At 39.1% G+C, this 12318-nt stretch overlaps 1 protein-coding gene, 1 long non-coding RNA gene and 1 other non-coding gene across 6 annotated transcripts in view; 1 reads left to right on the forward strand and 2 right to left on the reverse strand.

Moving 5' to 3' along the window:
* Nucleotides 1–398: 398 nt before the first annotated feature.
* On the reverse strand, nt 399–11703 carry LOC132395640 (uncharacterized). Its single transcript, XR_009512700.1, has 3 exons — nt 11646–11703; nt 1024–1068; nt 399–513 (listed from the first exon to the last, which is right to left on the reverse strand). It is a non-coding gene; the product is annotated as an uncharacterized LOC132395640 (long non-coding RNA).
* LOC132396233 (small nucleolar RNA SNORD123) lies at nt 611–679 on the reverse strand. The gene has a single exon (XR_009512923.1). It is a non-coding gene; the product is annotated as a small nucleolar RNA SNORD123 (small nucleolar RNA).
* sema5a (sema domain, seven thrombospondin repeats (type 1 and type 1-like), transmembrane domain (TM) and short cytoplasmic domain, (semaphorin) 5A) overlaps nt 10057–12318 on the forward strand; it is a 225063-nt gene continuing 222801 nt past the window's right edge. For all 4 annotated transcript variants that reach the window (XM_059972528.1, XM_059972527.1, XM_059972530.1 and 1 more), the window contains exons 1-2: nt 10057–10128; nt 11944–12106. The gene's annotated coding sequence lies outside the window, so the exon portion shown is untranslated. The remainder of the gene's footprint in view (nt 10129–11943; nt 12107–12318) is intronic.

Genomic DNA, 12318 nt, shown 5'->3' on the forward strand with positions numbered 1-12318 from the left:
AGCCTGAATCTACTTGTAGCTTGGAGTCCATTCTGCCTTGTGGGGAGCCTGTCCAGTGTGGAGAATCAGCATGTGGACAGAGAGGAATATGGGCGGTGGAAAAATCTGGGCAATCCATTCCAATTAAATTGCTAATTAAAATATAACTGTCAGATATGCTTGTGTTTCAGGCAGTAGCAAATTTTACCCTGAAACCAACATTTTCTCAAGTTAATAATGTGTCCAGTGAGTTCAGTAATTAGATGGAAAAGGAAAAGAATTGATTAATGCAAGGATGTACTTCATCAGCAGTATAATGTATTTCAAACATAAACTGGAAAGTAGTGTACTTTAAAATTAACCATCACAGCAGAGATTTGATGCATGGTGAACAAGCTAACAAGAAACAAAACTGCTTCCAGGATGCCTTTATTAAACCTGAATACACCTTCCATATGCATACAGTGATGACAGTGTTGAGATTGTCAATTCCAATCCTTCTTGCCTTGCAGGATGTCATTATCTTGTAGATTTCTTGGGATGTTGCAAAATCCATGTATTAAAAAAAAAGAAAATAAGACTGATTAATAAGAATTAATTTTCAATTGATACACTTGCTGGTACCTGTAAGTGTGAATCAGAAAATGGATGACATCTTTACTTCAAATTATTTCAGATCCCCTTGGTCATCATTTTCACAGAGAAACAAAAAAGGTATTCATAAACATCAAACATGTAAATATAGTCCAAGCTATTCCAAGATTTCTCTGTCTTAGTCACATTAACAAGCTAATCAATTAAAGTGTTTAATAATTTGGAATTTAAAGAAGTGAGAACAAAAGGTATCAGGAAAATATGAACAGAAAGATGTTAAAAGATTGTACATTAAATATATTAAAAATTGTAGAATTATCTTTATTTATAAACCTGAAATGTTGTCAATGGTTTTAAAGACATATTTAAGGAAAGTAATAATAATATGTAAGAACCAGATGAATAACATAAATAGCTTCTGTTTATCTAGCTATTTTAAGTGAAACATACCTTCAATGGGACAATGCAATAATGGGATCAAAAACAGCCACACTCCTTGCCCATAGAAAGATGTACACCGTGAGGTAGGTTTCCAGGGATGTTGCAAAATCCAGGTATGATATAAAGAAATGGAAATAAGAACAATTAATGGCAATTTGTTCCCAAACCTATACCAGTGGAAGTTCAGAGACAGACAGAATGTAAGTCGGGAAATATTTGTTACCTTTAGTTCATATCAGTTTATGGTCCCTCATATTATATAGAAAAATATACTTCACGTTTATCATTGGCTGTTAATGAAGCACCGATCTAATATTAAGCAGCAAACTGCTGAAAGAGCTTGCTGGAAGTCTATTACCACAGTCAGCTGGGAAGCCACTGGCAAAGTGGTCCTTGCTATATCACTAAACATGTAATACATTGCAGAGAACGTTTCTCCTCTTCCTTCTCACTTCCAGCACACTGTTCTGCTTTGTGTTCATTCACTTCTTGCCCACCAATGCAAAGATTTCAAGGAACTGTGAAATCAGGACAAAATCCTTCGGCATCTATCACACACTTGCTGCCAATTTTAGCAAATTGAAGAAGACTGGAAAACACCAAACACTTGCAGAAAAGTAGTAGCGCCAGTATAGATCAACCAAGAACCTGTAAGTACCTCATGATTCCTTTAACCAGCACTGGCTTTATATCAGTAGGCACAGTTTTTCTTATTGCTGAATATGTATTGAGTTGGGTGAAGTTAAGAGGTTGGTGCCTGAATGTCAAAAGTGGGAGTGTCTAATCTAAGTACTTCTGATGAGCATCTGCTAATATCCTCACTCATACGGTCTCTGGCGCAACAAATAACAAATAAAATTGTGTGTTCACTATGAACACTACATATAGGAAATTGCATACATTATGCAATTTTGCATCTTCTGTCCTTAACATCACAAACAATCTCCTGAATAACTGATAACTCTGCCTCCGGTTCAGTACACACCCCCACCTCCAATATCTCTGATGTGAAACTGAATTTCACACTTTGTGGAAGCCCGTGTAAAAAAACAACTATGGACATTTTTTTAACTCAGATAGACATCATTTATACTGACCAAAGCAGTGTTGGGCCTAGAATCATGATAAATGAAATGAACCAGAAGGAAACTGCTCAGTCCATTGTGTGAACATCAGTTGCATCTGTGCATACACAGCGGTCAAGATCCAAGCCATTATCAACAGTCATATAAGCATATGAAAGGATGCTCCACCATTGGCTCGATGGAGAGAAAAAAATCAACACTGAATCTATTCCCTCTTTCAGCGTTGAATCTGTAACCGTGAAGGCCATGGTTCCTCAATTATACAGCTAGGCACCTTTTTACATGTGATGTTGGTTTCTGTCACTTTCATGCAATGAATTCCAGACACCTATCAGCTGTAACTTGAATCAATAGTTCTGGGATTTTGAACCTACAGCTAATGACTGAGCCGTGTACAGAAATAGGAGACACATATCATGTATACGCAATTAGGATCAAATGAAGCACTTGAAGAGGATAAGAAATGCAAGGGAACACTTAAGAAAGAAATCAGAAGGGCTCAAAGAGGACATGAGGTTGCTCTGGTAGACAAGCTGAAAGAGATTTACAAGAGCTTCTACGGACATATTAAAAGATAAATGATAGCAAGGGACAGAATTGGTCCTCTTGAAGATCAGTGTGATCATCTATTCAGGCAGCCAAAAGAGATGGGGGAGACCTTAAAAGATTTTTTTTGTGTCTGTACTTGCCTGGGAGACAGATGGAGTCTATAGAAGTGAGGCAAATCATTAGTGAGGTCATGGACCATATCCAGATTATGGAAGAGGAAATGCTTGTTGTCTTGAGGTGAATTAGCATGAATAAATCTCCAGGGCCTGATGAGGTGTCCCCATGGACCTTGTGGAAATTACAGGTGACTTAACAGAGATATTTGAAATGTCCTTAGCCTTGGTGAGGTGCTGGATGAATGGAGGTTAGCTAATGTTGTTTTGTTGTTTAAAACTCTAAGAATAAGATAAAGTATAGGCTGGTGAGCCTACCATCAGTTGTGGATAACTTGTTGGAAGGTATTCTTGAAGGACAGGATGCACAATGGATTCTGGTTAACTGGGGCAGCCACATATTTGGGACAACTCTTAAACAACATAAACTAGTGAAGAAGCTAGCTGGGATTCCTGTCTTTTATTTGGGACACTATGCTGCTTAATTGGGACAGAAGACTCTGGCCAAAATCCCATAGGTCCCATGCACCTGTGTGACAATGAAATACTACACCGTACTTAGAGTGAACAGTTTTTAAATAGTGTCAGTTGTATGTGTTTGTGTTGAAAAAGCTATGATTTTTGTCACCAACAGTTGGCTAGAAATAAACATTAAGACAATTCAGAACTGCTTTGCTCACTGCTGTTTCAAGCATTCAGGCTTGGAGAGGTCAGAAATGGCTCGGAGTGAAAATGAAACAATTTCACTACTTCAACAAGTTAGGAATAATGACAAATTTGAAGTTAGTGACAAACATCTTGAATGTTACAATGAAAATGAAAATGAAGATTTGGAAGATGTAATTGTCGAAAGCATTTTATGAAGGTGGTGATGCACCATCAATAACTCTAGGAGACTGTAAGTGAATGATAGGCTTTTATTAACAGCGAAAAGGGAGTACAACCATGTCGAAGGCTGAGAGAGGAGCAGTGCCCCAATCGCCTTTATACCGGGGTCTGTGGGAGGAGCCATAGGAGCAGTCAGCAGAGGGGCGTGTCCAGACAGGTATACATAGTTTACCACAGGTGATCCAATATCTGCATTAGCAGTCTGCACTGATTTTGTTCATTTATAGTCAATCAAATGAATAGGACAGCATACACTGTATGAATTTCTCCATTGCTAGCTATTAGGAACTAATACACAGTTTTATAGTCCTGTCGGGTATTATTAGTGTTCTAATTTGAACATTATTTGTTACTGATTTAATCGGTAGTTTGTCTTTTTTATACTTTTTTTTTTACCTATTTCCAGGAAACCACTTAACTGGGCCAAAATATATTAATCCCAATGTATCCCAATTAACTGGAATCTACTGTATATGTATTTGGCTAGAGTGGGCCTGATTAAGAACAGTCACTATGACTTATGTGTGCTAGGCTATGTCTAAGCAGTCTTAAACAATTTTTCGAGGAGGTTACCAAGAAGACTGATGAAAGAAAGGCAGCGTCTACATGGACTTCAGCTAGTCCTTTGGCAAAGTCCCACGTGGGAGGCTGGTCCAGAAGGTTAAGTCTCTTGGGATTTAGTATGAATTAGTCAATTAGATTCAATGTTGGGTTACTGTGAGAAGCCAGAAAATGGTAGTGGATGATTGTTTCTCTGACTGGAGACCTGTAACTAACTAGTGGTGCGCCACAGGGATCAGTGTTGGGTCCATTGTTGTTTGTCATCTAGATGATAATATGGTAAACTGGATCAGCAAATTTGCAAATTACACCAAGTTTGAAGACACAGTGGAAGGCTATTCAAGCTTGCAAAGTGATTTGAACCAACTGGAAATGGGCTCTAAAATGACAGATGGAAGTTAGTGAGGTCAGGTGTGAAGTGCTGCACTTTGGGAAGACAAACAAGGATGAGACTTTTACAGTGAATGGTAGGACACTGAGGTGTACAGTAGAGCAAAGGGATCTGGGAATAGAGATTCATAATTGTTTGAAAGTAGCATCACAGGTAGATAGGGTCGGATAGGGTTGGCACATTTGTTTGTTATGTGTTGTGTCACTGGCACATTAGCCTTCATAAATCAGGGCTTGAGTTCTGGAGTTGGATGTTATGTTGAAGTTGTATATTACATGGTGAGGCTAAATTAAAAGTGTTGTGTGCAGTTGTAGTCACCTACTCACAGGAAAGATATTAATAAGATTGAAAGAATGCAGAGAAACTTCACATGGATGTTGCTGGGGCTTGAGGATCTAAGCTACAGGGATAGGTTGAATATGTTAGAACTTTATTCCCGAGAGTGCAAGGGATTCAGGGGAGATCTTAGAGAGGTATAAAAAATTATGAGGAGTATTGATAGGATGAATACATGCAAGCTTTTCCCATCAAATTGGGAAAGACTAGAGCAGGAGGGCATAGATTTAGAGTGAAATGTGAAATATTTAAGGGGAATCTAAGGGGGAACTACTTCACTCAGAGGATAGTGCAAGTGTGGAATGAGCTGAAAGTGGAATTGGTAGATGTGAGTTCAAATGTAACATTTAAGAGAAGTTTGGAATGGTACATGGATGACAGAGGTATGTTCGGATACTCTATAGCCTAGTCTGGGTGCAGGTAGATGGGACTAGGCAGAAAACTGGCATGGACTCAATGGACGAAAAGGACCTGTTTCTGAGCTCTTGTGCTCTATGACTCTACAACTGCATTGATGTTCACTGTTGTGCTACAGGAGGGGAAATCTGCTCCTCTTTACGTGCATTTTCGCATACCTATCAATGCGATTGATGCTGAGATGTTATGTGAAATGGCCTAATGAGCCACTCAATTGTATCATTGAAACAAATAAATAATAAAACCAAGTGGACCACATAGCATTGACCTTGGCACTGAATTTGGATACAACTAAGTCCAGCCTGTGGATCTATCCTACCCCTCCTAGTTATCTAGTGACTGAATGGGAAAAGCTGACCTAAAGGTAAGTCAAGCAACAGCCTGAGTTTGCCATTCATGGAGCATCATGCCTTATAGATAATGTGCATGCCTTTTCCATTGTAATCCCTAGTTATGACCCATTTCACAGAAGGACAAGAAGGGAGGACATAGTTCTTAATGTCCTCAACATTGGCTCTGGACCTAATAAAGTCTCATGGCAAAGAGATCGCCTCCGGATTATTACCAACAATCTTCCTTCAAATGCTGAATCTGTACTCTCGTGTTGAAAAACACTTGAAAGAAGCACTGAGGGTAATGAGGGTATAGAATGTACACTGGAGGGAAGATCTGTTGTTCATCATTAAAGATACTTCAGGTCTATCTGCACTGGCAGAGTCCTGAAGGACTGATTGTGTAGAAACCTGCATGTGTGCTAAAGACAATGCTGAAGTACTTGTAACCAGATTCACCCAAGAGGTGCTGAGTGGGTGATCTATCTTGGCTTCTTCCTGAGTTCTCCATCATCACAGAAGCCAAATTTAAGCTGGTTCAATTTACTCCATGTGATAACAAGAAACAGCTGACAACATTACTATAGGAGAAACAAATTAGGTGTTCCACTATTACCTATGTTACCAACCAAATTATTTTTCCTGTCAAAATAATGGCATCTATCATCAATACAAAAAATTTCCCAGGTATATTAGCCACACAAAGCAGGGCAAATCTAATCAGGTTCATTATCACCCAGCCTCCTGTCAATCATCAGCAGTCGCTGCTATCAAGTGGCATTTAATTGCTAGTAACCTGATTATCAATGTCCATTTTAAGTTACGCCTGGACCACATGGTTACACACCTCAGCACAGTCTTTGTCCAATATGTCATTGGGCATCAAAGGGAAAATGCTACATTTTCAGCCTATTAATGCAAATAAAAGCATAAACTAAAAAGATGGGAAATTAACCTCAGTCTTTGCTTATGGGGGCATGTCTATTATGGTATGGCTCTCCAGGGATATTGGAGAACCCATGTATAAGAACACGTGAAAATATGAATGATTAATGCTAATTGATTTCCAAACTAATCCACATTCTAATGCAAGTTTAAAGAAGCACACAGTATGATGAAGTATAAGGAAATTAAATCTTCATGGAAGTTCAGATTCCTGAAATCATCATTTTGTATTCCATCAACATTAACACAGTCATTTTTAATGCAGTTGCATTGAAATATTTTAACGAGAAAAATGCCACTTTCAAACATCTTTGAATGCTATAAAACATATTCAATGGATGGATGCCTTGGTAGGTCTAGAGATAATTGTTTCTCCTCCTGAGTACTGGAATGGAGGGTTTAGTCTGCGATGGAAAAGTAAGCAGGCAAGGCCTGTACTCTAGAGTTTAAAAGAAAGAAAAGTGATCTGATTGAAAAATATAAAATCTTATGGGATTTAACAGAGCAGAAGAGGAATTTTTTTTTCCCTTTGGCTGTCTGTCGAGACCAAGGGTCACAATGTCAAAATACAGAATTGACTATTTAGGACTGAGATGAGAAGGAATTTAGTAATCTAATGGATAGTGAATATTTGGAATTTTCTATTCCAGAGGGCTGTGTATTCAATGACTGAATACACAGACTGCGATTGATGCATTTTAGATATCAAGGACATGAAGGGATATGGGGATAGTGCAGGAAAGTGGTGTTGAGGAAAAGGATTGGTTATAATCTTATTTAATGCTGGACTTCCCTTAGTGCTATTATGTACTTATGACTTAAAATCACTTTAGGTTAGTCTGAGGCAATGAAGCACTCTTCTCTCAGTTGACTTTGCTGTCAAAGTGAAATGAGTTCAGGTAATCATCAGCAAGATTTTGTAAGTGCAAAGCTGTTTAAAACTTGGCATTTAAATGGCATTCTCTGAGAGCACTCACTTGCACTGCTTCTACAGAAATTGGAGCTGTCACTGAAATATATTAAAGGATGATATTTGAAGTTGGGTTTGGAACATACTGGATAGAGTGGAAGAAAATATTCTCATACTCAAGAATGATGTGGAGTTTCTGGAACTTTGTACAAACAATCAGAACTTTAGTAACTTGAAGGTGAACCCACTTGACTTCTTTGAGAGATCTGAATGCAACTCTTAAACAGTCAAAGCATCAGTCACTAGTCATTGAGGACCCTAAACTCAAAGGAATCAAGAAGGGTGGAAGATCCAGAAGTTGCTCTCAAATATTTGATAAGTTCAAAAAGCATGGTTCTAATTTGTTTTCATTTTGTGGTTTATGCAATTTACTGAAGCAAAGTGGGTTAAGATGTAAGCAGAATAGTGGATTAAAAGTTTAGATCATTAGATCACAACTATTGTGCACAAAGTACTTTTTCTTCTCAAGCCTTTAGTATCTTTTACATTATGTTTTTATGGATTTTCTAGTCCTTGAACCTTGGGAAAAACTTTTCTCAATTTACCCTGTCTAAACAAGTCACAACCTTGTTATTCTCTGTCAAATCTCCTTTTATCACTTTAGTTCTGAGGAGGACAATCCTAGCCTCCTCAGTTTGTGTTTGGTACAACCACAGCTGGTGTGATCATATGCTGGTGAAAAAACTGAAAACGATCTTGTTTTGGCTTTAAGCCAGTCAAGGTGTTACATAAATAGAAACTGTATTTATGATAATAAAAATCAGAATGTATTAGAAACACACAGCAGGTGAGGTAGTATCTGTGAAAAAAAAACCAGAACCAATGTTTCAGGTCAGAAGCTGTTTGCCAGAAATGGGAAAGTTGCATTTTTAGTAACTGGAACCTGGACTATTTATAACACAGACATGAACACATTAGTTTCTTTTCTATGTCATTGATATAAGCCCATTAAACAAAGAAACACACCAAAGAGATTTCATGCACACTGAATTGTCACATATGTTGAGCAGCACAGTAAAGCACCTATTAGAGCTGGTCTCTCACATCTCCAGTTACTCAGGTTTAATTCTGATCCCTGGCGCTGACTGGGTGGAATTTGAATGGTCTGTGACCCAACTGGTTCCCTCCAGGTGATCTGGTTTCCTCCCAAATTCCCCCCAAAATATCAGGTTGGTGGGTAAATTGGCCACTGTAAATTAAACCACAAGTGTATAACTAGAAGATAGAATGTTGGAGGAGGATTGGTAGGAACGTCGGGATAACTAAATGGGTTAAGGTAGGATTAGTGCAAAAACAGATGCTTGATTGTCTGCAGAATCAGAATCAGGTTGATTATCACTGACATATGTCATACAATTTGTTGTTTTGTGGCAGCAGTACATCAAAAAATACAAAATAAATAAACAGTGCAAAAGAGGGACAGCTAGGTAGTGTTCATGGACCTGTGGGTCTTCAGGCCCCTGCACCTCCTCCGTTAACGTAGTAATGAGAAGAGGGCACGTCTCAGATGTTGAGGGTCTTTAATGATGGATGCTGCCTTCTAGAGGCATCACATTTGAAGACGGCGGCAATGTGTGAAGGCCTGTGCCTATTATGGAGTGAGCTGAATCTACAACCCTCTGCAGCTTCTTTCAATGCTGTGGACCAGAACCTCCATAACCACATGATGAAACCAGTGAGAATGCTCCCCAAATTAAGAAATTTGCTAGAATCTCCTCAAATTCCTAATGAGTCCCAGGATTGCCTTCTTCCTGACTGTGCCACTCTATGGGTCCAGGATTGATCCTCTGAAATATTGGTGCCCAACGGACTCATGGTACCAAAGAGCATGTTTCTTTGCTTAGTCTCTACATATTGACTGCAACATATTCACTGTTTTAAAAACTAAAACTCCTCAAAGTAGAGTCCACTTCAGCTGGAATATAAGAAATCTTCCCAATAGAATAGATGAAATGAAATCTGATGTAAGCAAGGAAGACCTAGAAAGATTGAAACCTTTCTAGTTATTAATCTGCAGGATGGCAAAAGTGTGTGTGCATCAAGATAATACTTGATGAATTATCTTGTATTATACAAATAAAAAAAAACAACCTTATGTGTAGACGGTGTGAATTGAACACATTCTAATTGTACAACTGGTCACATTAACAGCACATTCAAGATGACTCTATTTGTCTAGGAATAAAGTTTGATCTGGAAAGCCACATGTTGGAACTCTTTATACAGTAACCGCCAACCACCCGCGGCCGGCAGCTCCGAAGCGCACGCGCTCGTGGCCGCGACGGCATTGGCTCGCGCTTCCCCGCGAGGCTTGTCGTCTCTTGGTGACGTCACTCCCCCCCCCCCCGTTGCCGGGCGACGGCGGTTGGCAGCCTCAGACTGCGCAGGCCTTCCCCGCGGGGAGGACCGGGTCGCCGTCCGCACTGTCGCTTAGAGCCCTCGCTCACTGAAGAAAGCCGGTCTTAATCATTTACATTAGTCAGTCAAGATTTCTAAATGACAGTATCGTGATTACTTCTGATGAAAGGTCTTCGGCATGAAACGTTAACTTTGTTTTTCTCTCTGCAAAGATATTGCCTGTTCTTTTTTCAGTGTTCCCAACATTTGCTGTTAGTTTGCTAAGATAATACGATAGAGTAAACAAGTAAATTCAAGTTCAAGTTTATCGTCATCTAAAACAAAGTTTTTCCGGACTACGGTGCACCCACACAACATATATCACATACAGCACATAAGCCAACATATTTTACTACACATAGTTTATAGTTCAAAATGCACATAGTAAAGCGCAGCACAGGTAAACAGTAAGTAGTACAGTGAACGGTGTCCTAGTTTCGTGACCTCGGTGGTGGCAGGGTATTCATGAGTTTCACAGACTGAGGGAAGAAGTAAAGGATGCGAGTCATCCGTCGCAGCAGATGTGATTCTGACAGATTTATCTCTTAGCATCCAGAGGAGTGATTTCATATAATTAAATAATTATTCCCGCACCAAGACGGCCATTTCGTCCATCGAGACCTCGCGGAGCAATTCCGTCATTGGCAAACCCCGCTTTTTGTTAATATCCCTGCCAAATAAACTTTTTCAGACACTTGTCTAATACTGTTTCCAATTGCCCTGCAGGTAGTAAATTCCAGATCGCAACTCTTTTAGTAAAACATATTTTTCTTGCATTCAACTGGTATCTTTAGTCCTAAACTTTTTATTTGTATTACCAAGTATTGAATCATATCCTAATAGCACCAACTTCTATCTATTAACCCTCTTTAAACCAAATATGATCGTATTAACCTCTATCAAATCATCTTTCTAAATTTTGCTCCAAGGGGAACTACAGCTTCCCCAGACCAGCCACAGAGAAAATCGGCAGATGTTGGAAATTCAAGCATCACACACAAAATGCTGGAGGAACTCAGCAGGCCAGACACATCCATGGAAGAGAGTACAGTCAAAGTTTCGGGCCGAGATTCTTCAAGGGTCTCGGCCTGAAACATCGACTGTACTCTTTTCCATAGATGCTGCCTGGCCTGCTGAGTTCCTCCAGCACTTTGTGTGCGTCCCCAGAGTAATCGCCTAGATATCATAAAACTATTCCTGAAAACCTTTCTTTGCAACATTGAAACTTTCGCATTTACCCAGACATGACAAAAGAACAACAAACGCGAACTCAGACAAGATTGCCAATGTAGAAAGTCTAAGAGTTTTTTGTAGTTAACTTTTCGCAAGTTATGAAAAATGCTGAAGAACATTATTTGTTTCATCTGCTCTTTTAATACTAATAATTTCAATACTAATACTAATAGGCGTATAACCCTTTGAGTGCAATTGTTACGATAACAGTTTTCAATTAGGGTATCCAAAATACAATAAAAATAAACCAAATGTAAATTTCCCAACAAAGCAAAAAAAAAATCCAGTTCTTTAATTGCAATACTATGCCTATTTTTTCCACTTTCAACAGAATTACAATGTCATCATTGAGAAGTTTAGCTTTAAAATTATTAAAAGTACTTTCCTGGTAGAGTATTGTTTGAATAAGTATACCTGTGCAAACTGCTGAGTTAGGCTGGGACTGAGCTATGCCACGTCTCAGAGCCTGCAAACTGTTGGAATGTGCTAACTCTAGTACAGGGGGCTCTATCGACTCTCACCGGAAAGAGGCGTTATTAACGAGGCAACCATATGAATTTCGCAGTATGGATTGTATTTAAAAACGGGAAGTTAAAAGTCATTTTCTGGATATAAGCGGCGCCGGCAATGTAAATAGGGAGACTTTGATGTATGCCGTGAAACACTCCCCTTTTTGAGACGGCACCATTTAATAAGCTCCTTCTTACAACAGGACTGGTAGGAGAGAGGAGTGAGGCAGTGAGATTCAGAGCGTGAGGCGCAGTGCATGGACTCACTTCAACTAACCAAAACTCTGAAGCAAGTTTTAACTCCGGAGTTTGCTTGTATTGCATTCCAACAAATAGATGCGTTTGGGAACCTGGAGTATTTACTCGGTGAGTCGAAGATGTGAATATTTAATGCTACTATATAGATACATTATTTTCCGAAAGGGGCTTTGAAATGCTTGTATAGTGCGAGGAATTTTTACAACAATAATACAAGTCTCCGCGTGGACATGCGGAATCTGTTCACAGTTATGAATAGGCTGCGTTCGGTGGCTGAATGATATGTTATTTATAGAGAAATGCACACTAAAATAGAACTG

Source organism: Hypanus sabinus, chromosome 6 (assembly GCF_030144855.1).
Source record: "Hypanus sabinus isolate sHypSab1 chromosome 6, sHypSab1.hap1, whole genome shotgun sequence".
NCBI classification, from domain to species: domain Eukaryota; kingdom Metazoa; phylum Chordata; class Chondrichthyes; order Myliobatiformes; family Dasyatidae; genus Hypanus; species Hypanus sabinus.